Source organism: Rhipicephalus microplus, unplaced genomic scaffold (genome assembly GCF_043290135.1).
Source record: "Rhipicephalus microplus isolate Deutch F79 unplaced genomic scaffold, USDA_Rmic scaffold_22, whole genome shotgun sequence".
Taxonomy (NCBI): Eukaryota; Metazoa; Arthropoda; class Arachnida; order Ixodida; family Ixodidae; genus Rhipicephalus; species Rhipicephalus microplus.
Window position 1 is genome coordinate 5,617,743 of NW_027464595.1, and position 26,122 is coordinate 5,643,864.

Consider the following 26,122-nt stretch of genomic DNA (forward strand, 5'->3'; position numbering starts at 1 on the left):
GGATGAATGACGAAGGTATGCGACTTTTACAAACATGATAATCATGAGATGCATCTGATGTAACAACATGACTACATGCCACGCTCATGATGCGCTGGCGATTGTTTCGGTAGCTTCACCTATACCAAATTTGGTTATACGGGACGTGAATGAATGAAGAAGGCATAATAGTGGTGCAAATATAATAAACATGAGATGCGTGTGATGTAACAACATGACTACATGCCGCACTGATGATGCACTCACGGCCGTTTCGCTGGCTTTACATATGCCAAACTTGGTATTACGTCACGCTAATCGATGGCGAAGGTATGTGACTGGTGCAAACATGATAATCATGAGATGCGTCTAGTGCGAAAACATGACTACATGCCCCAGTCGAGGTGCCAATACTTTTCGACATGACGCAGTGCGCGTGCTCACCGGCGTTCGCCGGATAGATAGATAGATAGATAGATAGATAGATAGATAGATAGATAGATAGATAGATAGATAGACAGATAGTATGCTCCCCTAAAATTGGTGACCAACAACTCAGTCGTCCCACGTTTAAATTGAATTATGTCGCGGGCAACGCAGATCTGCTGAGACAAGAGCACCGAAAGGTTGGCTTCAGCGATACCACTACCGTCATGGTGTATGTCACCCTGTACCGTAATGAACATACTGGTGCGTGGCGGAAGTTTTGACGGTGTGGTCGACAATGCGAAGCGCAGTTTTCTGCAGATCGGTATCTCTAGGCTTCGGGCCATAGTCGTCAGCTAAAGTTACGAGGCAGTCTCGAAGATTTATAACAGCGCCGTGCTCGCGAAGGAAATCTAAGCCAAGGATAACTTTCCGGGTGTATTCGGGAAGCACAACGAAAGAAGCATGGAACGTCGACTCACAGATTCGCAGCCTTGCGGTGCATCTCCCGATTGGTGTCAAGAGATGACCACCTGCTGTCCGAAGGTTTGGTCCATGCCCCCAAGGAGTCATGACTTTCCTGAGTTCAGCCACAAGTTCACCGCTGATAACTGAGTAGTCGGTGCCGGTGTTGAACAGAGCAGTCACTGGACGGTTGTCGACAAGGACGGCAATTTCAGCAGAAACGGGTTCGTCCGCGATGTGAGGTGTCGGCTGAAAGGAATCGTCGAAGGTCGGCGGATGGGTCGGAGGAGGCTGTTTTTATGATAGCTTAACAGTGGTCCCACCCCCGGAGGCCGCTGATTCTAGTTTCTCCGGCGTGGACTTGGGGACCTAGCGGATCATGTCGAAACAACATCGGCGAAAGTAGAGTATTGATTCGCGGACTTAGGGCGTCGAGGAGACGGAGAGCATGATTGGCGTCGCTGAAGATTCGAATACGGTAGACTTGTTAAGTATTCTGCGACGGCGCGGGGTCGTTCGCCGTCCCAGGGCCGACGAGCGTCTGGCCGAAGTCCAGGTAGGCCCATTTGTCTCTACGAGCACTCCCGGTACAAGTGACCTGGCTCACCACAGTAGTAGCACAGTGGCCGATTGTCGGAATTAAGCGCGCCACACGCTAGATTTCCGCAAATTAGGTCGCGCATTCTCATGGTGTGGCGGGCCCGAGAAGTACAGTGGCATCTGCAGACAAGTCTATCTTTGGTTTTCAAAGCGTGGCAGGCTCGAAAAGTGCTGCGGCGTCTGCATGCTAGTCGGTCTGGGGAAATAACTGACTGCTGGTGCAGGAGTGCGTACAGCTTCCCCGTACGTTAGCAGAGGAGCTTCGGTTGGAGGTGGCGCTAATGGTCATACCAGCCGCCGCACCTCTTCACGGACGACGTCTGTCAGAGCAGCCACTTGAGGCTGTGAAGGCACTGCGTAAAGCTTTTGCAACTCGTCGCGTACAATGCTACCGACTAGCTCAGCAAGGTCGCTCATGCTCGTGACATCGGGTGTTACCAAGGGAGCTGACAAACATGCCAGGTTGTCGGGCCGCTCACACTTCGACGACCGGTGTCTTGACATTCGCTCCTATTGTCGTCACTTCACGGAAGAATTTTGCCACGGTAGCTGGTGGGTTTTGTACAAGCCCTACAAACAGCTGCTCCTTGACACTGCGCATCAGAATACGTTATTTTTGTCTTCCGTCATTGCAGAGTCCGCTCGACGAAACAGACCAGACATCTCCTCAACGAAGATGGTCACACTGTCATTGGGTCTTTGATTGCGAGAATTGAGGAGACGTTCCGCTTGGTATTTCCGGTCGGCCCTACCATACGTGTTCCGCAGCTGAGTGCAAAACACCGGCCTGGTTGCAAGGCGGCCTCGTGGTTCTCGAACCAAATACGCACCGAATGCTCCAGGTAGAAACAGACATACCGCAGTTTCTGGTGCTCGTCCCACTCGTTGGCAACGGCAACTCGATCGTACTGGTCTAGCCAGTCTTCAAGGTCTTCGTAGGCTTCCCCATAGAAAGGCTTTTGCGTACGAGAGGCTGGTAGCCATGGAGCTGGCGGAGTCGCGGTCTGTTTAGTCTGGCTTGCAGTTGTCGCATATTCCATGGTTCTGGAGCGTTCCGGAAGAGGGCTGAATTGAGGTGGTAGGCCTAGTTGCCGCCGACTGCGTCGAAGGTTGGCTGTTTCTACCAAGGCGTCGATGTTGGGGCCGAGATCTTCCTCGTAGTAACAGTGCATAGACCAATACCCAGCACCTCCACAAGTTGTCACGTTACAACGTAACTGTAACCTGTATATAATGGCACACAAGGACGTCAAACTTATTCGAACGACGGCAATACGACTTTATTGTTTTTCTTTCTGCACGCGCATCTTCGTCCTCTTCTGAACAGCGGCACATACAAGCCTGCCAGCATCTATTGAAATATTACTTTCAGCACTTGTACTAGTGGCTATATATATATATATATATATATATATATATATATATATATATATATATATATATATATATATATATATATATATATATAGAATATATGGTTGGGTGAAATTTAATGGATCCTGTGGAAAATGCGGTAGAAAAATAGGTCGACAAACGTGCGAAAACACAAGTTTCACTAACGTTTGGGCAGGTGGGCCTGCCTTTGTCGGAGTGAAAGATCTCTGACTAAGGCAGGCCCACCTGCAGAAACGTTAGTAACACTTGTGTTTTTGCACGTTTGTTGACCTATTTTCTACTGTATATATATATATATATATATATATATATATATATATATATATATATATATATATATATATGTGTGTGTGTGTGTGTGTGTGTGTGTGTGTGTGTGTGTGTGTGTGTGTGACGCTATGAAGAATGGGTGACGTGGCCTGGCTCATACGCCATGTTTATTCCAAAGCACTACTTCCTTCTCTGCCTCTACAACTAACTCCTAACCATCGCTACCTTTTAACGTTACAGGATTCCCGGATTCCCCCCCCCCCCCCGGAAGAAGTCGCGTCAGACACTTAACAAAACACCAAAAGCGGGTGGTAAAGCGAGTGAAAAATGTCGAAATGCACCATAGTTCCATTTCAGAGGGGAGTTCCTTAACTCGCACAAAACATCTACAGCAGAGGGAGGCAGTCCGGCCATATCTAAGAGAACTCAGGTGGACGCGGCTGGCTGTGGCGTTCTAGAGAAGATAACCGCGTCCTGCACAACTGCTCTGACCATGACACGGCTTCAGCAGCTTCGAAGCACCAACGAGGCTGAACGTTCTGTAGAATTTGAAGGTCGGACGTCATAGGCGCCAAGTTTTCTGTCGTGGGTGTTATATTCTTTGTCGTGGCTGAGACAGAAGCATTGCCTTAAGCTTGCGTTCACGAAAACCCAAGTTGATGATACGATGTCTGCGTACCTGCAATTTGCAAATCGTAACGTTCAGTCTCTTTTGTGGTTTTCTGTGGTGTATCTCCATCGGTAGGATTTTACGTGAAGCGTTGATTGCTCGTACAGAAGACTTCCTTGACGCTTCCTTCTACGAATATGGCTCAGATGTTGACTTGGTCTTTCCTTTAGTTGGTGTCATTTTTGACGACCAGCCTTAAGCCATAAATCTGTTTTGTTATCTCTACAAAACAGAGATAACAACACTTTTCACTCTAGACACGTCGCATTCGCGGACAAAGCACACCAAACACATTAAACCTATGAAGCATACCACAAAATTGTTCAAGAATTCGTTTATTGTATCCGCTATTGACACATGGAATAAGTTACGGAATGATGTTTTACTGTGTAACAATGTTAAAGATTTCAAATATGCGTTTGAAATGTTGAACTGAGCGGTGATAAGGCACTCAATTCCTCACCTGTGTTCTGCCGAGTTATGCTGCAGTGTGCGCATTGAATATTGGATTGTTTATTTATTTTTTGCATTGCTTTTGCTTTCTTTGGGTCAAATTATGAGATGTTTTATTTTTGCATTGACTTTTGAAATTTGTATGCCCAGACGAGCAACTCCTGTTTTGGCATGTATGCTAACAGTATCAATAAATAAATAAATAAATGAAATCTGGTTGTGATCTCGTTTTAGTTACTCGCTGTGCTTGATGTAACTGCCGCAGTTTCCGGTGTTCTTTGACTTCTTGATGGCACTGCTGATGTTGCGAAATCTGAGGAGGTGGTATTCCTTTAGTAACACGAGCCTGCTTTTTCTTCATAGTAGATGTGATTAGTAGATGGTTGGTAGTGGTTGGGTTGTCGTGATTCTCGAAAGAAAATCAAGGTTGTGCACTAGAATCGAAAGGGAGGTCTTTGGAGGCTCTTGCAACGCCGTTCTTAGTAGACGCTTCTGGTACAGGACAGTGCTTGAGAGTTGATTCTTCCGAGCCTACTGTGTTTGTTGGACTCCTAGGTGACTGAGAACTCGACGGCGACACTGGAAAACGCTTGATTTGGACGGATTTTGCTTGGGATTGTTTCTCTGTCTGAACAACTTTGTAGGTTGACTGTTCTGATGCATGAATATGGACGGTAGTTCCTGGGCTTGGCTGAGCATGCTCGGAGCTTCTCCGCTCTATTTCGACCATAGTGAACACATGAGACGCGAGGTGGGTGTTGTGAGCGACCGAAGGGCCAAGCGACAGAAAAGTAGGAGGTGGTCTAAGTGCGCGAGACGGAAAGTACTGTGCACAGGGTGGCTCCTTAGTGTGAGTGATACAGTGCAGTGATGACTTAAAGGTTGGTTTTCGATCGGGCAGTTGCGAAACGCGGTGCGGTGGAGGGTACACTCTTTCTGCAAAGAGATCTGGCTGCCTTTCATTGAGAGTGTGCTTTAATTGCTCTTGTTTCAAAGGCGGATTCATTTTTGGTGTCCTAATGCGTGAGCAGTGCTTTTGACTGCGGCGACCGAGCGCGGTTGTCTCTGGATGGTCAGTTATAAGCGAATTTTCATCGTAGTCGTCATTGTCTTCTTTAAACCAAATGATCATTTCTTGTTTTATCTTTTCTCGTGACTCATCGTTTTGAAATATGTGGGTGAGATAGAATTCGAAGGACCCACTGGAGACGTAGTCGGTAAAGTTGGTGATCATCTCTCGTTCCGACCATGATGCAGCGGTTGCGTGGAGCTCGAACAGGTCGCAGCAGTCCTGTACAGGTCCATCGTCCACTGCTCCGGTGTACTTGGGGATGGGAAGGGCAGTCGATGATTCTGGCATGGTGCTGGTCGCTGTGTGTGGCCAGGAGATGATTCCGTAGGCGATGTATGGTCAGGCCGTCTTGTGGAGAACTGCGTCGATGATGAGACACTGATGAAGTGGCTGGGAGGTCTTCATCCTGTCGACTCGTGTGACGCTATGATGAATTGGTGACGTGGCCTGGCTCATATGCCATGTTTATTCTAAAGCACTTCTTTTCTGCCTCTACTACTAACTCCTAACCATCGCTACCTTCTTACGTTACAAACACACAACCACACACCCACACACACACACACACACACACACACATATATATACATATATATATATATATATATATATATATATATATATATATTATAAATGCGGGTGTGTACGTGTGTGTTTTACTTTTATACCTGCGTTCCAAGGATAAATGTTCTAGTGTGCTGACAGCATTTTTGACCACGCTATAATAATATACTGTGGGAGGCCACCCGTTAAAAAATTGGCCCCGTATCTGCATGTAATCTGCAACAGTCATCGAAAGACGATAGCCTTGCGTCTGGAGAGTGAACAAAACATTTATTAGGTGTTCTGCGCAAGCAAATTGGTGAATGGTATTCCGGAGGTGCTGCGTTAGATTGCCTCGAGTGTGCAGCGGAGGTGAACGAGCGCATCAAGTCACGTCATGGATGGAAGGATGGATATGGCTGTACCCTTTAAATTGGGTGGTAGCTAGCGCCACCAAGCCGTATTACCTAATGAACCAAAAACTAGATTTATTTTCCCCCTTAAATAGTGAGTTTAAGGATTTGTACTTTGGAGTGAAAGGTTTAATTTTCATTAGTGCCTTGACTTTAGCCACCAATCAGATAACCTCCTTCTAGTTAATTCTACCCACTTAATGTCTATTTTGCCCTTCCTCTCCCTAAACCCCAGTGCTTTGAAAAACTCTGCTTCTCCGTCCTGAACTATACGGTGAAGCCCTTCACAGAACATTATCAGGTGTCTTCCTCACCACACGCACTGCATACAGTATCTACCCCTTCGTATTTGGGCCAATATGTCTTGGTTCGCAATACTCCCGTCCGGGCCTCAAACAGCAGAGAACTACCCCTAGTAATATCATAGATCTTTTTCTTGGCAGTTTCTTGCTTAAAGGTTCGATAGACCTCTAGTACGGAATTCTTAATCATGCCGATTCTCCACATATCAGTGTCAGCTTCTTTCACCTTCTTCTCAACCGATAAATCTTTTTGGTCTGGCCCCCTGCTGTTTTCCAAGTATTTACCAGTCCATTTTCTGGTTCGGTTCCTCCATTTTGTATCGACATTTTTCATGTACAAGTAGCTGAATACCTTCCTAGCCCAACGCTCCTCCCCCATTTCTCTCAATCGCTTCTCAAATTTTATCTTGGAGCTAGCTTCCCTGCCCTCAAATGATGTCCATCCCATATCAACTTGTTCTCCTTGATTTGGAGTATTCCCGTGAGCTCCTAAAACAAGCCTGCCTATTCCCGTTGTTTAATTTCTGATCCTGCTTGAACTTCTGATCTCACGCACAAGGCCGCATTGCCGAACGTCAGACCAGGAATCATGACTCCTTTCCGAATTCCTCTCACAACATCATACCAATTGTGATTCCACAGTTCTCTACCTTTCATCACCTCTGTATTCCTGTTACCTTTAGTTGTAACGTATATGACGTGTTCTGTTACGTTCTCGGTCCAATTGCTTATCCATACGTCCAGATATTTTTCTTTATCTGTTATCTCTAGCGCGGCCTCCTTTAATCTCAGCTCACTACCTTCATTATTATTAAAAGTCAAGAGCTGAATTTTTGCGGAATCAAAAATCTAAGGTATTTCTCTCATTACCGCAGACGTCCATTAATCCCTGCAAATATCGTTTGTTGTCGGCCATTACCATATTATTATCTGCGTACATCAATGCTGGCAGTGCCTGTTCAATGAGTTTTCCTTGTTTGACGAAACAGAGGTTGAAACTGGTCCCTCTGATTTGGCCTCTAATCCTTGTAGGTACATCATGAATAATAAGGGTGACAGGGGACACCCCTGCCTAAGCCCCCGTTTTACATCTGCAAGCTTGGATACCTGTTTTTTCGACTTTATAACTACGTTGTTACGTTCGTAGATATCCTCTAAATATTAGTGACCACATCCTCCACGCCTTCTCTCCAGTATTCCCCACAATTCTTCTTGAACCACGCTATCATACGATCTTTTGATATCCAAAAATGCTAGCCACTGGGGCCTGCGTTCCTTTTCTGCTGTTTCGATGCACTGCGTCAGTAGGAACAGATTGTCTTCCAATGTCCTGTGTTTCCGAAACCTATTCTGTAGTTCCCCCAGGAGCCTCTCATCCTCTATTCATGCCTGCACTCCTTCCTTTATAATCTGCATCGCCAGCCTGTGGATTGATTAATATGTGGGGTTTAACGTCCCGAAACCACCATATGATTATGAAAGACGCCGTAGTGGAGGGCTCCGGAAATTTCGACCACCTGGGGTTTTTTAACGTGCACCCAAATCTGAGCACCGGGCCTGCAACATTTCCGCCTCCATCAGAAATGCAGCCACCGCCACCGGGATTTGAACCCGCGACCTTCGGGTCAGCAGCCGAGTACCTTAGCCACTAGACCACCGAGGCGGGGCACCAGCCTGTAGACCACAGATGTCACTGTTATAAGATGGTAGTTGTTTATATCAGCTTTGTCCCCCTTTCCTTTATAGATCATGCTCATCCTGCTAAATTTCCATCCAATGGGAACTTCTCCATCAATTATTATTTTGCTCACTGCCTCTTTTAAAGCCTGCTTAGACTTCGGACCTACTGTCTTTATTAGCGTAGTTGGAATGCCATCTCGGCCTGTCGATGTACTACTATGAACCCTTTTCTCAGCCCTTTCCCAATCTTGTTGGGAAAATGAAGCCATTGCGCCACTTGATTAATCCTTGTCTATTGTGGTGCATAGCACTTTTTTGTTGAAATTTCGCACCTCTTTGTTGAAATTTGAGATGGCGCTCATGTCTCACACTTGAGACATGAGTGCCATCTGGCAGTTTCTTTGAAAAACAAAGCGCGTGGCCTTGGGCACTCGTCTCAGAGGTGAGAAGCTGTAGAACGCGAGGCGACGGGTAGGTGCCACCACCATCACGTCTTAGCAAAGCGTTTGAAGCGCTCTCCTTTTCGTGCAAGCGTTGCATGGTCAGCGCAGCGCGGTAAGCGCTACGGTCCTTAAAATTACTTATGTATGGCTTTTCCAGTAAAAGATATGCATGCAAAATATATGCATGTTGTTATGGTGCCCCAGGCATGCGCAATAATTTCTTTTCAACTGACACTTGCACAATCATAAACGCCCAACCTTGAGCAACATTGGTGGTCGCTGCAGATGGGATCGGCCGTTTGAAGTACCCGATGCGGTAAGAGTGGACAAACAGACAAGTGTGCAGACAGACAGACGGACAGACCAAAATTTTTGCGTCGAAAGCCCCAAGAATGACTATCGTCTTTATTAGACGACATCAATTTTTTTTCGCCTCTGTAAAGCTTGACCTGCGGTCAATCTATACAGAAGGTGGCATAAGAAACAAAACTCCCGCGAAATGCACGTAGCGCCATTTTTGCCACAACTAGTTCAAAAACAGTTTCGCACAATTGCAGGTGCGACTGCGGCAGCGCTACTCAAGGACAACTTAAAATAAGAAAGCCAAGACATCCTGATTTCTGTGGTCAATTTGTGAGTGTTTCGCTAATAATTCATTATTACCTTCATCGCAATTACGTTTCTAGCCTCGATGTGAAAATAATGAAATAGTGAAATTGCTTGGATTTGGTACAAAATGATTCGGAGCTTTTCCACCCGAATCAAACCAATGAAGGCAGTAATGTTTGGCGTGTGTGCACCTTATCTTTCTGCATTCTTTCTTCCTATAAAGTTGCGCAATGCTCCTTTCTCACTTCTCTCTTCCTTGTCAGAAATTGGACTTCTAATACGTGCTTAGCGAAATATTACAGCTATTGCTAGAACCAACAATGAAGGCCTTGTGTAAAACGGTGAATTGTAACAATGAAAGTATACTTTTCACGTGGGATCGAGATATGACGTTTTACCTTCATGAAAAATGAAAATCTCCAGAAGAAATTGCCGATCAATGAGAAGTCCATGATTGAGTAAGCATCAACTACTCGAAAAGAGTCCATAAAGAAACGCATGCGTATGTCGGCAAAAAATTACTCATAAGCTACGTAACTCTCGAATCAATCCCATGCGAAGCCTGAAGAAAGGAGGTGACTGCCATGTGATTTTTATCAATCAAAACTTTACAAAGTGGTGCTAAATATAGTACAAATGCATGAATATATTTACGTTAGGCAGGTGTATATGTTATAATACAAATTGTCTACAGTTGCGTGACGTTGCCAAAAGAAACATGTAAATTATCAACATCTGAAGTGGTGAGTAGATATAAGGTGCTGGTGATGAACAGGAAGGTAGCTCTCAGCATTATTACAGCAAATCATATTCAGTACATAGCGCCGAATTACAGGTGACGTTAAGGCCACGTGATAGCTTTATTATAGCACTAAAAAGCATTATTGATTGATGTGTGAAATTTAACGTCCCAAAACCATCACATAATTATGAGAGACGCCGGTGTAACAGGGCTCCAGGAATTTCGACCACCTGGAGTACTTTTCCTTCACTAGAATTTGAGCACACGTGCCTATAGCACTTCCACCTCTATCGAAAATGCAGCTGTCGCAGCCAGGAGAAGTACAAGTTTAATGCTTCCTAACACGAACACCACCTCCAGTTGAGATCACCGAAATCAAAACTGGTGGCTCTTAGATTTACTTGTTGTAGGCCACATGCCGGCAGGTAAACTTGGAGGCCTGCATTTGCGCCTCCCCTCGAAGGAAACATTTGTTTATTTGTCGCACCAGACGTCACTTGCTCCGTACGTGTCCTCGCGTTTTGGCCTAAGAAAGTTCAGCAGATGGCATGTACCTTGAAATCAACGTTATGTGAAGCAAGCGGAGAGAAGATGACATTGTATCAATTTTTCATTGAGCGACACGTGATGGAATGACGCTAAATATATGTACAAATGTAACTTGCACAGACAAATGTTAAAGAGTTGGAGGTGTTCATACAACCAGTTGTTTGCACTGGCGCAACGATGCCTAAATAAATATGCGTTTTAGCAAGACCAGAAGCTGCTATGAAGTGCTGATGCTCGCGAGGATGCTGACCCTGGACACTGCTCCATAATTCAACTTCAGTGCATGGCAAAGAACCACAACGAACCACGCAGAATGCATGGGTTCGTTCCAGCTGGGACCCTGACATTTATTATTTGCATTCGTCGAGCCGATGTTGCCGATGTCGTATATTTCTTGGTGCTCGACCGACGAAATTGCCCAGTTGTGTTCTCGTCGTTCCTGGGTAGATACTAAGTGTCAATCACCTGTGACACATTCCGGCATAACAGCTCCACATAGCCACCCGCTGGTATGTGTCACTGTCTGGTGGGAAGTGTTTGACAACGTAAGCGACGGCATTGTTACATTATTCATGTCTTGAGCAGCGCGTCACATTCGTCAAACGATCTTACCCTCCCATGCTAATTTTGGTTCACGCCAAGTTAATAGATAGATAGATAGATCGATAGATAGATAGATAGATAGAAAGATAGATAGATAGATAGATAGATAAATAGATAGATAGATAGATAGATAGATAGATAGATAGATAGATATATAGATAGATAAATAGATAGATGGATAGATAGATAGATAGATAGATAGATAGATAGATAGATAGATAGATAGATAGATAGATAGATAGATAGATAGATAGATAGATAGACGTTCTATGTGTCGATCGTACGCTAATGAATTCCTTGCATTTAATATATCTTGCTCTTTGGGCTCACTCGGACACACCAATTTTTCCTGAGCCATATTGCCTCGAACGCGGAATCACTAAAAGTTCGCTCCGACAGACTCACTGGGGCTTGATCGGTCCAAAATATGACTTACCCGAGTCACTAAGATTCCGACTCATGGCTTGATCTGATATGAATGAGTCCAATTGAATAGACTCATGAAATCTAAGCACGGAATAAGCTTTTCGGGCAATTTTTTCAATGTTCATAACATCTCGCGAGATCGGTGCTTTTCTCGGCGCTTCTTGATATTGATACGTGTACAGAACTGTCGCCCCGACACTGCTGAACTGGCACCCAAACGAAGAAGATGACAACGTGGTTGTTGTTGGTTGCACTCTCGAGCTTCTCCCCGTTGGCCTGCTTGACTGTGCGCTTTCTAAGCCGTTGGCAAGACAAGCTCTCGGTGAATAAATCTTCCCCGTAACATCTTTTGGTGGAAGGTGCGGGGTCTTCAAACAACCCGGCTCTGTAACTCCGCAGTGGACGCCAGCTTTGTCCAGCCGCGATGCCTGAAACCGGCACTCAGGCCTCGCCATCCGCGCCGGCTCCATAACCTCTGATTCCCCCCCATCTTCTCGACCCTGGCACGTTTTCCGGGACGGACAGCACGGATGTCGAAGAATGGCTTGCATTATTTGAGCGCGTCAGCAAGCACTACAGGTGGGACGAAACGCTTATGCTGGCAAATATTTTATTCTAACTACGGGGTACGGCATGCGCCTGGTATGAGACGCATGAAGAATAACTAACCAGCTGGGACACATGCAAGCAAAAGCTTCGTGATTTGTTCGGTCGGTCAGTTTCTCGTCAGATGTCAGCCAGGCAGGAACTCGCGTCGCGTGTTCAATCATCGACGGAGTCGTACGTCACGTACATTCAAGACGTACTGGCACTGTGTCGGAAGACTGACAAAAATATGTCTGAGGCGGACAAGATCAGCAACGTGTCGAAAGGCATTGCTGATGATGCTTTCAACATACTAATGTGCAAGAATTGCGCCACTGTCGACTCCATCATATCTAAATGCCGACAATTTGAACAAGCTAAGAGCAGGCGAATAACCGACAACATCACGAGACTACCAAACACTGCTGCGACTTCGTCTTGCGAGGATTCTACAGTGCCCCGTTCACTTGCGCCTCCTGCCAATATTGCAAGGATTGTTCGCCAGGAGCTGGAAGCCATGGCACCCGCTTCCTATCAGCCCCCTGCGCAAGACAACTGGGCAACAGTCTCGCTTATTCAAGCCGTCGTACGTCAAAAGTTGGCTAACCTGAGCGTCCAGGTTCCCCGGCCCGCCAGACCTATGCCGCAACCTATGAGCACTCCCGTCCACAACGCTGACCACCACTCTGCTCCCCTTGTCGCTGCGGCAGCTGCGACTTCTCGGTTTCCATCACGCTACCGAAATCCATCTAAGTGGCGCTCGCACGATGATCGACCCATCTGCTTTTCTTGCTCTCGAGTTGGGCACATCTCCCGCCATCGCCGCAACAAGTGGTATTTCCGGCCAAGTTTTCCTAATATCGACATCCGTCAGGACCGTGGACGCTATTCGCAACCCAGTTTTCCGGATGACAATATTCAGGACCCTTCAGCTCGCCGTTCATCTCCACGCTCCGAACCGCCCTACGCTGACGTCGTCGCCCAAAGAAACTGGTCTGGCCGCTTGCCGTCACCTCAGGGTCGGCCGTCATGCTCCCCTCAACGCCGCCGCTCTCCGTCACCGGCTTATTCTGGCCATTCCCCAGAAAACTGACGAGTGCAGCGCCTGGAGGTGGCGCTGCGTGGACGACTTAGAACGAAAACCCTCAACCGGCTACAAATTCAAGACGCAATTTACTTCGGGTGTTCGTTGATGGCCACGGCATTACTGCTCAATTGACACTGGTGCCCATGTATATGTTATGAGTTCTACATTTCGATCTCGCCTGAAAAAGGTTCTCACACCGGCTATGTTCTCTACTGTTCGAGTTGCCAACGGAAGTCGAACATCGGTGCTTGGTATGTGCAGTGCCCGCGTTACTGTTGCTGGCCACCACACTTCCGTTCTTTTCGCAGTCCTCGATGCTTGCCCACAAGACGTCATCCTTGGAATTGACTTCCTAACCGCCCACTCAGCCCTCATCGATTGTTCTACCGGTATCTTACGGCTCGAATTGCCTTTGTGCTCTGACTTCACTCCTTGAAGTCGCACTCGGCTACGATCCGTGGAGTTTCTACGGCTACCACCCCAGGCTGCTATGCACATTCCTTTGTCACCCTTCCCGTCTGTTCCTGATGGAGACTATCTGGTGGCTCCCTTATTGATTTGACCCTTACGCACCGCGTCGCACTACCACATACTATGGTGGTTGTTGCTAACAACACGGTCCTATTTCCAGTTCTGAACTTCTCAACGTCGACCCATGATCTTCCCAAGGCATCACTTTAGCCGATCTTTCCACCCTTGATGAATGTTCAATTTGTTCTTTTACCCCTGACACTAAGACCATGGCGAAACCTGTCATCACGTCGCAATATAAGGCGTTCCTTGATAAAATGATATTCAGTGACCTCTTACCTTCCCAAGTCGCAGCACTGCGGGGTGTTCTATTTTCTTACCTGGATATCTTTGACGTCGACGACCGTCCCCTGGGCCGCACAAGTGCCGTAACCCACCGCATTGACACCGGCAACGCCAGTCCACTCCACAAACGCCCTTATCGCGTGTCACATGCTGAGCGCCAAGTTATACAGATGGAGGTCGAGAAAATGCTGAGTAAAGACGTCATTGAGCATTCATCGAGTCCTTGGGCATCCCCTGTGGTCTTAGTTAAAAAGAAGGACAACACCTGGCGCTTTTGCGTCAACTATCGCCCCCTGAATCGGATCACCAAGAAGGACGTTTAACGTTTACCCCGAATCGATGATGCGCTTGACTGCCTCCACGGCACCAACTATTTCTCGTCCCTCGACCTTCGATGTGGATACTGGCAAATTTCGGTGGATGACCGCGACCGCGAGAAAACAGCATTCATCACACCCGATGGCCTTCACCAATTTAAGGTCATGCCTTTTGGGTTGTGCAATGCCCCGGTTACTTTTGAGCGTATGATGGACTCTCTTCTTCCTGGTTTCAAATGGTGGACCTGCCTTTGCTATCTGGATAATGTAATCATTTTCTCGCCCTCCTTCGAATGCCACCTGTCTCGTCTCTCGGCAATTTTCGACGTTTTTCGTTGCGCTGGTCTCCAACTGAATTCGTCGAAATGCTCATTTGGACGCCGGCAGATTAAACTACTCAGCCACCTTGTTGACGCCACTGGTGTTCAACCCGACCCTGACAAAGTCCGTGCAGTTCGAGAATTCCGGTTCCGCGTTCCACACAAGAAGTTCGCAGTTTTATTGGGCTCTGCTCATACTTCCGCCGATTTGTCTTACATTTCGCGAATGTTGCTAGGCCCCTCATGGATCTCCTCAAAAAGAATGTGCCCTTTTCTTGGGGAAGGGACCAAGAACATTCCTTTGCGTCGCTAATTACCGCTCTCACATCACCACCTGTGTTGGCTCATTTTGACCTAGCGGCTCGAACAGAGCTTCGCACCAATGCAAGCGGCCATGGCATTGGTGCTGTACTTGCTCAGATACAGAATGGCACCAATCGCGTGATAGCCTATGCTAGCCGCCTTTTGTCGCAAGCGGAAAAAAATTATTTCATCACTGAGCGGGAATGCTTAGCCCTCGTTTGGGCTATTGCGAAATTCTGTCCGTACTTATACGAACGTCCGTTCGCAGTCATCACGGACCATCATGCGCTTTGCTGGCTGTCCACGCTTAAGGACCCTACAAGAAGACTCGGCCGATGGGCACTTCGATTACAGGAGTACACGTTCTCGGTTGTTTACAAATCTGGAAAGTTGCACAGCGATGCTGACTGCTTATCGCGGCACCCCGTTGATCCACCTTGATCCAATGATTTGGAATCCGATGCCTGCGTTTTAGCCATCACTGACTTTCTGAACGTGGCCGACGAACAGCGCCGGGATCCTACGCTGCTCACCATCATTGACCACCTTCAATCGCGTAATGCTGACCCTTCTCTTAGCAGATACCTACTTCAAGACAACGTTTCGTACCACCGCAGCTTACACCCCGACGGCGCAGAACTTTCACACGTCGTACCACATCACCTGCGAAAGGATGTTCCGCGACAATTCCACGACGCTCCAACTTCTGGACATCTAGGAGACTCCAGAACTTTCGACCGCATTCGACGACGAGTATTCTAGAAGGGCCTCTACCGCTCTGTTCGCCGTTACGTCGCATCATGCGACCTCTGCCAGCGCCGAAAGAAGCCTATGACTCCCCCTGCCAGTCTTCTTCAACCTATTGAAGTTCCAGCCAAGCCATTTTATCAAGTGGGGTTGGACTTGCTAGGTCCCTTTCCTACTTCTACAACTGGAAATAAATGGATTGCAGTGGCCACAGACTATGCCACTCGGTATTCAATCACTCGAGCGCTACCAACCAGCTGCGCAACCGACGTTGCCGATTTCCTGCTGTACGACATTATTCTCCAGCATGGCGCTCCGTCTTACCTGCTCACAGACCTTGGTCGCTACTTTCTATCTCGTGTGGTTGATGATCTACTCTGATCTTGTGCTACCCGTCACAACTTCACCACATCTTACCACCCTCAGACTAATGGTCTTACGGAGCGCCTAAACCGCACATTCACAGACATGTTTGCCATGTACGTATCTACCGACCACACTGATTGGGACATAGCTTTTCCATTTGTAACCTTCGCCTATAACTCGTCGCGTCATGAAACAGCGGGCTACTCCCCTTTTTATCTACTCTTCGGACGTCATCTCTTACTGCCCTTCGACACACTGCTTTCATCAGACCACCCATTCTCCACTTCGTACGCTCAGGATGCGATCACCCGGGCCCTCACGGCACGCGCGGTAGCACGCGCTCGGTTATCGTCGTCACAGACAGCACAGAAGTCCCTTTATGACCGTCGACATAGAGATGCCGTTTTTTTTGCGGGATCTCTTGTTCTCCTGTGGCTCCCATCTCGACGTGTTGGCCTCTGCGAGAAACTACTATCGCGATACGCTGGGTCCTGCCGAGTCATTCGTCAGGTCACACCTGTGACCTACGAGATTGCCGCTACCAAAAACTCATCAGCTGCTGCACCCAGAACGGAAGTAGTCCACGTTTCTCGTCTCAAGCCCTACAACGCCGACTCGCTCATTTAACAGGCACCGAGACGGCGCCTTACGGGCCGGGGTGATGATACGTGTATGGAACTGTCACCCCGACACAGCTGAATTGGCACCCAAACGAAGAAGACGACAACGTGGCTGTTGTGGGTTGCACTCTCGAGCTTCTCCCCGTTGGCCTCCTTGACTATGCGCTCTCTAAGCCGTTGGCAAGACCAGCTCTCGGTGAATAAATCTTCCCCGTAACAATATATTACCATCTATTTAGGGCTATGAGTGGTTGCAAACCGGTAAGTGAATTTTTATGAAAATAGTTGAGTAAAACAGATATATTTATGAAGAACTTTGGAAGTGCTTGTGGGGAAAATGGCAACCATCTGTGCAATTGGCACCCTGGCGCAGAAATCATCGTAGGCACGAGGGCCTAGCCAGGTCAGATGTAGGGCATATTAACATGCAGGGTGGCCGAAATTGCTGAAGTGCGAACAGGTAGAACAACGGCTAAGGGAGGAGAGGCCGATGGTATATAGTTTTCTATAATCACGTCTTAGGGACATGGAACAACTATCTAGCAATGTAGACTACGCATCAAAATATTGTAATCGAACAGACGGCAGCAGAAATTGGGGTGGTTTTGTAGCATTCGTTCGTAAAAACACAGCCTGGCAAAGAGTCAAGCAGGAGTGCTAAGAACATTTATGGCTAAAAGGAAATATGGCTGGGCAAATTACGCTCCTGAGTTTTGTATACTTGCGGACAGGAGAAAAAGCCAGAGAGAAAAACCAAAAAATGGTGCAGTGCATAAAAAATGACATTACAAACTAGAAAAAGAGTGCGAGGGAATTACATAGGAGATATGAATGTGCACATAGAAGTAATGCTTTGATATATTGACCCAACAGGCAGATTTTATTTGATATGTGTGAAAGGCATGATTTATTCATTTGTAACAGCACCTAAAAATGCCAAGGGCAGATACATAGGAGCTGGGAAGGCTGCAGTCGGTGATACATTACGCAATAATGTGACATAGGATGTATGATAGGCTAAGGGTGATGTACATAGAAGAATAGGGGGTCAAGACGCTTGGGTAGTGATCACAATCGTATCAAGCGGAACTTCAAAAGAGAAATCAAATTAGAAAAGTGGCATTACGAGCAACCAGTTTGTAATGTTTATTCAAAAAGGCAAATAAAGGCAAATAGAAAAAGCAACTAATGAGATTGAGCAAATAATAACCGAGGATACTAAAATAGAGTTGACGTACACAAATCTAACTCGATTGTTTGAATTAGAGCTTGCTAAGGTACAAGTCAAATCAACCAAGAAAAGCAGACCCAAACCTAAAAGGTGGTGGGTTGAGGAATTTAAGAGAGCCATAGTAAGACGTCAGGAAGCCTCCAGGGAACACACATATACCAAACACAGAGTTTGACAGGAAGATGATGTCAAAAGAAAATGCAATAACGTTTTGAGCTGCACAAGGGCAGCGTCCGATTTATCAGAGACAAGATTAGAAGAAAGGGGGCCCAATGGATGGCAGAAGTTAACAAACAGGATAGAAAGGCAGCGACAAAGTTTTAGAACCATCTGAATTCTCTGAGTAATAAGACAAGCATAAAACAGAATCCTAGAACTATAGTTCAAGGGGTCAGACTAGAAGGATATGAGACAATGGAATATATAAAAGCGATGATGACAGACACATTTCAACACCAAGAAAATGCTGCCTGCACCGTATACCAGACGAGGATGGACAATTAGCTCAGTGGCTCCTCTGGAATAATGAGAGAGGGAAAGGACATAAAAAAGGGTTCCCAGTAGCACTTCAACTGGCCCTGAAAGCATCTCAATTATTTTAATAAAGAAACTATGACCAAAATCTAAGCAAACATTAAGATAGACAGCGAGCAAAGCAATAAATAATCAATGGTGAAGCGCCTAATGGGTGGAAACTAATAGGGCAAGCATGATCTAAAAAGAAAAGCGGGACAAAGCATATATAAGCAACTACCGTATTTTAATAGTGACATCAGTAGTTTACAGGCTGGCGATCACATAGTAAAAATTGCAGACATGGGTGGAGAATGAGGGGGTGCTGAGAGAACAACGAAATCGGTTCCGTAAACGAAGAAAGTTCAAGGACTATCTGTTAGCCTTGATGCAGTGTACTGAAATAGCGGAAAAAAAACACAGGCCTCTGTGGCTGGGATTTCTAGATATCAAAAGAGGTTACGATAGTGTGTTTCAAAAAGACTTGTGAGGAAGACTGGATACATGAGATGTGGAAGATGGGATCACTAATATTCTAAAGGATATCTATGAAAGTAACAAGGTAGTTATCAAATGGAAATAACAGATATCTGAACCTATAGAGATACAACACGAGATTCGACAGGGATGTCTCTTGTCATCTTTGTTATTTCTGCTTTATCTCCAGGGACTAGGAGACAAGTTATAGGGGAGTCGACTAGGCTTCGGCCTCTCTTTTGCCAAGAGAGGAAAACACTATGAACAGTCATTACCAGCATTGATGTGTGCAGACGGTATAGTAATAAAAGCGGAAAACAAGGAAGATCTGCAGGCATTGAGAGACATCTGTGGTAAGAAGGTAGATAGGTTAAATTTGAAGTTAAGCACGGAAAAATCGGCAATCATGATTTTAATGATAACGAAGGCAGTCAGCATAAGATACAAGAACTCACGCTAGAAATAGTGGATATATACAAATACTTGGGCGTATGTATACATCACAGGCTGAGTAGCTAAGGGAGCACGAAAGATACGTAATGACTAAGGGTAACAGGAATGCAGCTGTAATTAAAAATAGGACACTGTGGAACTACAATAGGTATGACGTAATGAGAGGGATTTGGAAAGGTGTCATGGTCGCGGTTTTGACGTTCGGCAATGCGGTCTCGTGCTCGAAATCAGAGGTTCTAGCAAGACAGGAAATCAAATAACGTGGCATAGGCAGACTGGCTTTGTGAGCACATGGGATTGCCACAAAGAAGGGGGTACAGGGTGACATGGCCTGGACCTTATTTGAGTGCAGGGAAGCTAGCAGCAAGGTAGAACTTGAGGAGTGAGTGAGAAAAATGGGAGCGGAGCGTTGGGCTAGGAAATTTTTGATCTACTTGCACATGAAGACTATTGGTACTAAATTAAGGAAGCGAACTGGAAAACTGTCAGGCTAGTACGTAGACAGAAGCAGAATACCAAGCCAAAAGGAAAGATCGGTTAAGGAAAAGGTGAAGGAAACAGAGAGGGACATGTGTAAGATGGGAACGCCTACGAAATCATCACTCGAGACCTACCAATCTTTTGAGCAGGAAAATGCTAGGAGAATGATCTACTATAACGGTCGGGGTAGTTCTCTTCTCTTCGAGGCAAGAACGGGAATATTGCGGACCAAGACGTACTGAGCAAAATACGAAGGCACTGACACAGTATGTTGTGCGTGTGGAGAGGAGGAGGAAACGGCTGTATATTAGATAACGTTCTGTAAAGGGCTCCACCCTAAAGTCCGAGATAATGGCGCCAAATTTTTCGAAGCATTGATATTTAGGGCGAGTGGACGCAAAATAGTTTTTAAACGGGTAGAAATAACCAGGAGGAGGCTAACTGATTCGTGGCTATAATCTAGGCGCAAGTGAACTTCAATTGTTAAACACTCAGTTATAGTACTTAACTTTATGCCTAGGTGGCGTCAGCCACCACCTGACTTAAAGGGAACAGCCTGATTCGTCCATCCACTCATCCAAAATGAACCAGGCAACCACAAAAGTTTTATTTTCCGATGGAGGCGTAAACGTTGTAGGCCCGTGTGCTCAGAGTTGGGCGCATGTTAAAAAAAAACCGAGGTGGTCGAAATTTCCGGTGCCCTCTACTACGGCGTCTCTCATAATTTAATGGTGGTTTTGGGACGCAAAACCCTACATAACAATCAATCAAATCTACAAAGGTTTTATTGCAGAAACATCATGCATTATTCCCGATCTTGTGTAAAAGTGTTTACAGTGGCATTACTACAAATAAGCTACCATTCAATGATTTTAACCCCAAAACACTAACGTGTTCATGACATTCGTTGCTCGAAGTGTCACGAGATGTTGACACCGTCGTTGCACTAACCTTGCATTTCTTCACTCTTAAGCGCGTACCTAGATACTCTACAAGAAAAAAATGATCTCTTCATTTTTTCTAGAGTAGTGATTCAGTATACCTAAGTGAAATCTAGTGTAACAGCAGTTATCCTCACCATGTATGATTTGCACAGAAGTAAAGGAATACGCTTACATTAGTACACAAACTTTTACTGGGTGCTAGAACTCAAAAAACAAACACATGTACCGGTAACCCTGTAATTGCCATCTGGTACTCCGGTAACCGGGCTACGCTAAAAAGAGTACTTGCGAGCTAACAATGCCTAATCTCAGGGTCTGAGCAGGAATCTCCCCTCAGCATTTTTATTGGCACTAAAGTATTCTCCCACAAAGCCACACCATGTTCTGTAACAACTTTTTAAACAGGCCTTACCGTTCGTGAAACGGTAATTACAGTTGCAGTGCTGGTAAACCAATTGTATAAACATTACATAAGTACTGAAATGATACAGCCAATCCATTCGGTGAACGTCCGCTGCAGTTGGCCACCACTCGCTGAACTTGATCCATGTAGCAGTGTCCAGAGCTACCATCCTCACGAGCAGAAGCGCTTCCTAACAGCTTACCGATTCCAGTGTTGCTAATATATATGTTGCTATTGCCATCGTTGCGCATCTCTAAATGACGCGTTATATAAAACATATGCGGCTGTTTAACTGTTCTCATTGCGAGCAATTGTACAATCTTTAGTGCCACTTTTTAACCATTTACTTCATAAAATAATTACAATACAGTCCCCTTCTATTCACATGCTTTACATAATATTGAGTGCTAAAGAACGTTGCGTCTGCGATTTTTTTTCGGCTGTAAATAAGCCTGAAGAGAAAAAATGCACTAAAAAGAAAAATTGGGCGAGTACAAGACAAGAAGAGGACCGTTATTTGTTTCGTAAAACACATCAGCTAATTCACTGATTGCCATTGTGTGTTGCATGTAAGGTCTCTAAGCGGCAGCCGCACTTACGTTGGACAGACCAGAGATTATTGGAACACAACAGATCACTAATTAGAGGCTCAACTAATCTTTTTTGCCTTATCTTGATTGTAAGTGCGTGCCTATGTTTGATGACTGCGCAGTTTTTTACCGGCATCTTAATGAGCAAACGCGTCTGATAATTGAGGCTTGGCATATCGATAATAGCGGCAGTATAATTGTGAGCCCACTATCGACTGCCGTGCATCGAAATAGAGCAAAGCACCTGAAAAATTATCTTTCACAGAGACGCCCCCGCAGGCCAGATTATTAGGCTCCTATTTTGCATGCTCATGCACAGATAATATTTTGTTTCTCATTCCGTTCCCGTCGTTTCGCGCCCCCTCAGTTGTTAGTAGTCGTTTGCGGTGACTGTATTTGTTCATGGGTCCATGCTTGCACACCCTGTCTTTTTAAAAATGAATACGCACTGACTAGCTCGGCTAAGTCTTACGTGTAAGATAAGACTCAAGTTTTCTGAAAGATGGGGTCTCTTTCAAGCACGCACTGCTCCTAATTGATTGATATGTGGGGTAGCGTCCCAAAACCACCATATAACTTTGAAAGGCGCTGTAGTGCAGGACTTCGGTAATTTAATTACTTGGAAATCTTTAACTTGAACCCGTATCTTAGCACACGGGCCTACAGCTTTTTCGCCTCAATCGATTACGCGTTGGCTAGCAGATTGCTTTCCGTGTTCCTACACAAAATACTTCAGTGAACCACGCAGCAAGTTTACTGCGTCGAAGTCATTTCTAGATATTTTGGTAGAACAACTTAGTATACTTGAATGCAGTTCATATTGGAAAATTATGAATGCGATGTCCAGGGGTCAAGATATTCACTTTCAAAGTGGTGGCAGCAGGGTTCAAACATTTGCGCTGGAAATGAAAGTTATTCAGCTTTCTTTATTAATTTGTTAGTACGTGTAAGAAATGGGTGAGGAGGGTTTTTGGAGGAACCGATGACGCACTTCTGCCGCGATGTTTTTTTTTTCTGAAACAACAGCACCACCACCTTCTCAAGTCACTCATTGCAGTACTTGCTAGAAAAGGCCGGAGAGCCGCAAACAGGCAAAGGTTTTTTACCGCCTGATTGGCTCCGCGTTCAATTATTTCAGCCAATTTCACTTGCGCTGAACAAGCATGAATTTGTTAGAACTATCTATATTTGTTGTATACAACACGAGAAGTAAATTGGCGGCTCTTCGTGGAACAGGTGTTTACGGGAGCCTATAGAGTGCGTTGGTGAAATGTTCCGCATATCGCTGGCCTATCTGATAGGATAACCGCTATTTTTAAATGCTGTTTTACCTGCGGTCATTTTCACTGATTCCTTAGTCTGCCGGGAACTTCACGTAATGGTATTTACAACGTGTTAATTACAATGTATTCATGACATGATGAAAAAGTGGCTTGCATAATCACAGCCAAATCAGGTGGTACGTATCATTCATGCGCACAAATATTCTCAAGTAGTCGCTCTTCCTAGCCTACCAATATTGTTCAGTAAGTTTGAAAGAGAAAATGCTTTTTTTCCAATTCTTTGACGCGCAAACAAGTTATACAGTATCTTTATAAATCCTAATAAAAGCCAGCAACAAAACAGTTCTCTCATTTACTCATTATTTTTTTTGAAGAACACTATTCATGGCAAGCCAGTGACCAAAGTTCCAGAATCTATCGACGAAAGTGGGCAATCCTGCACAAGTGCACCTTCTATACCACTAACGAAAAATAAAAAAATTTGGTGCACAAAGAAGCAATATAAAAAATCAGTGAGCATTGCATTTGCCATGAACTGCTAAGAATATACAGGGAAAGTTTCATTGAATGTTCAGATGCTACTCCAACAATGTGTCATGTGTCTTCTTGTGCTCATCGAAGTAGTTGGCTTGAGCTCCCTCGCTAAGTTTGACCAACGAGCTCAGGCAGCGCTATCTTCCTACGTAAAGCTTTTAAACAGTGTCGCTTAAGCCGCTCTACTTTCGTTGAAAAATGGTGTACAATGAAATATTGACAATAACCTCAAGCATGATAACAAGGACGGTGTGCCGAGGCACACATGTGCTTATAACTGCGCCGCAAAAGTAGAAATTCGCAAAGACAAACAGTCTCGCATCATTTCGCTATACTTTGCATAGTTGCACCTATTACACTGTAGTTTTGCAAGTCAAGATGCGCGGCTACCTACATCTTAACCTAGCCTAATCTAGCAGACTGTGAATAAATGTGGTGACGAAAGTTTTGTAAATTCAAAACGCTAAGAACGATGAAAAGGAATTGAATTATAGTCCGTGTTTTATTTGATGGAACCATAAAGAAATAATTTTATATGAATATTTAGGATAAAAGTGGCATTCTTTGCTTTATTAGCATGATAGGCTAAGCTCAGACGCCTCGAGGTGTTCTATGCTCCTCTGTAGACTACGAAGCGACGGTGGGAGAAATTTAAATATATTATAGAATGGATAGGGTGCAATTAGCAGTGCCTGCAAAAGATGAGGAAGAGGACCGTGGTTTATGCTCGTGATAGCTCCGATTCGGATCGCTGAGCGCTTGACCTGTGTTCGTTTATTTAATAAAGACGTCGCGTACTCAACGCTCATCGCGTACTACCAACTGGTGGAGAGTGCTGGTTCTCTTCTTCACCCTGGAACTCCGTAACCGGACTCTACCTTCACTGTCCATCATGCCTAACATTGCAGCACAGCCAAATGCTGCCACACACCCCGCTCTCCGCTGCCCCGGTATTCCGAGGGAGCGCTACCTAGTTCTATTCAACGGCACTGATGAACAGGACGTCGAGGACCGGCTCGCTTCGTTTGAAAAAGTGGGTGTCAACAACTGGTGGTATGATAACGACAAACTTTGTCGCGTCCACTTCTGCCTGAGGGGTGTCGTGGAGCTTTGGTTGAACAACCATGAGGCTGAGATTACCACCTGGGACTCTTTCAAAACGACCTTCGCAGACGTATTAGGCCGACCGGCAGTGCGCAAGCTCCGCGCGGAGCAGCATTTGCGTGATCGTGCTCAGTTGGCAGAAGAAAGTTTCACGTCTTATATTGAGGACGTAGTAGGCCTCAGCCGGCGCTTCAATCGGCCATGTCCGAAGTCGACAAAGTCAAGCATATCATGAAGGGTATCGAGGACGATGCGTTCCACCTACTTGTGGAGAAAAGTCCTCGAACCGTCACAGACATCATTCAGCACTGACAGAGCTACGACGAGTTACGAAAGCAGCGAATATCCACGCGACGTCACAGTTTCGACACGACCAGCACGTCAGCACTGAGCGTTGGCACGATCTCTCCAGATCCGGTGGTATTGACACACCAAATACAACAGTTCATCCGCGAGGAGGTTGCCCACCAATTATCTATTGCTCCTTTTCTCCCTAGTAATAGTCATTGACTCCCGTCGTCACTGTGCCAAACCATTGAGGAGCAAGTATCCGGAGCTCTTCCGCCTACGCACCAGCCACTGCCTGTATCAGCACCGTTGACCTATTCCGAAGTCGCGAGAAGGTCTTCACATGCAGTGCCATACAGCACAGGCCCTCCTCAACGCCCTCGTTTCTTCTACGCACAGCGGGCACCGACAAGCCCACAAATTCCGCTTTATCGGCATCATGCCACCCTTCCCAATTATTTTTGGCACACACTGGACAACCGACCAATATGCTATTACTGTGATCTACCCGGGCTTGTCGAGCGTTTCTGCTGCCGCCGCGTTCTTCCTCCAACTGCCGTTGAAGCCAATTAATGCTACGACCATACAGAGCCGCAACAGCCAATGCCCTCCCACGCTCCTTCCAACACCTCGTCGTCGAACCGCCGTACCTCCCACTCGTCTCGATCACCCTCCCCGCGCCGGCGCTCGCTATCGCCAATGCTTCGACGCACCGCGCCCGTCCACATGAAAAACTGACCACCACAGTTCCCGAGGCAAGAAATTCGCCACTGTCAAAATCTATGAGGCATTGTTCCCGACCTGCAAACGAAACGAAATCCCAATCTTCATTGAAGGTGTTGCCATGTCCACCTTAGTCGATACTGGAGCTGCTGTGTCTGTGTTGAGCGAAGCAATGTGCCGCATGTTGAAAAAGATTACGACTCCGCTTTCTGGTGCTTCTCCCCGTACGGCGACCGCGCATAACATACAACCTTCCGTCACGTGCACAGCATGTCTACTCATTCAGGACGTTTTTTAT

The 26,122-nt window shown here is 46.0% G+C and overlaps 1 long non-coding RNA gene across 1 annotated transcript in view; it reads left to right on the forward strand.

The window, feature by feature from the left end:
• LOC142786300 (uncharacterized) overlaps positions 1 to 26,122 on the forward strand; it is a 114,004-nt gene that overhangs the window by 63,065 nt on the left and 24,817 nt on the right. Inside the window, exon 2 of the long non-coding RNA XR_012888993.1 lies at positions 9,269 to 9,344. This is a non-coding gene — a long non-coding RNA (uncharacterized LOC142786300). The remainder of the gene's footprint in view (positions 1 to 9,268; positions 9,345 to 26,122) is intronic.